Here is a 1,361-nt window from a genome sequence, read left to right on the forward strand (position 1 = left end):
TTTCTGAATGTCGGAACGGATTTGGGAATTTGTCAAAGGTTTTATGCACAGCATCAAAATAGATATCAATTTTTAATTTCGATTTATTTTGTTAAAATTCATATGATTCTAATATTTTGTTTTCTTATAAATCGAGGTTAACTAAAAGATCCTCTAACTTCGTAATCTCGGTCAGACTAATATAAGTGTGAGATATCTGCTAATGCTAAGTGCATGTGGTTACATGTCAACAACACCCCGAGAGTCCACAATCATTGCATTACATTAGGTCAATTTTCTTCCAGTAACCATGGGTCCTCTGCCAGCATTCTCCTGGCATTCTCATTGAATTAGGTCGCTTTTTTTTCCCTAACAATGCTTCGATAATGACAAGTATATGCATGCTGTGGCCAGCGTGGCCTGGTGTGACACACGTTCGAGCCCATGGAAATGTGAATTGAGCTGAATTGAGCTGAGTATGAATACAGTACTTCCTCCACCGACCGCAACAAACAAGTGAATTTAAAATGTAAAACAACGATTGCTTGTGGGATTGAATGTTCTGAAATTATATTATTAAACGTGGAAAAGTTTCAACCAACTTGCAACAATCAAAGGACTTTGGATCAGAAAATGGGCATGCATGATATTTTATTCATGTGAGGAATGTTCTGGAATGCAAATGACTGGATTAGTGAATGTGAAGCATGCATAATATTTTATTCATGTGAACATGCTAAAATTAGGTACTCAGTATGTGTGTGGTTTGTTATATTAGTTGTTGATTGAGTTTTATACGTGGAGAATAATGAAGGAATGAAGGTTACTTTGGACAAGGACTTGGTAAATGTTCAGTGAACCTTTAAGAAGGAATAAAATATGAAGAGTTGAATAGTGAATCTGTAAGAAGAATAAAATTATTTTGGCAAGTTTTTTTTTTTTTTTGGGCAAGTTCTTGTGTATGTAAATGATAAGAAATCCAATCCCAAATATATCTCACTAATCCAACCAACCAAACCTAAATTTTTGGTACACAATAATAGTTTTCCTCGTGTTACATTTCATCTTTAACGTTTAAATGTCTTGAGTACGAATTAAAGCGAAGCTATATATGGCACATTGACCACGTGCTACGGTTAATAGTGTGAGTGCAATGGAACATTTCCCTGTATTCCCTGAACAGAAATGAGTCGTTTGGAAAAGCATTGACATGTGTCGTACAGACTATTTTCAACTAGCGAGCTGCAAAAGGAAAACAAACATGCCTTTCTGATGGACGATATCTTGGCGAGTTAGATACATGTTTTTAAATGGGGAGTATAACTATATATTCTAATTATAGATTTAGTAGGTATATTATAGATTTAGTAAGTATCTAGAAG

Source organism: Pinus tabuliformis, chromosome 5_2 (genome assembly GCF_031772625.1).
Source record: "Pinus tabuliformis cultivar Carrire ecotype Pingquan chromosome 5_2, CPIR1, whole genome shotgun sequence".
Classification (NCBI taxonomy): domain Eukaryota; kingdom Viridiplantae; phylum Streptophyta; class Pinopsida; order Pinales; family Pinaceae; genus Pinus; species Pinus tabuliformis.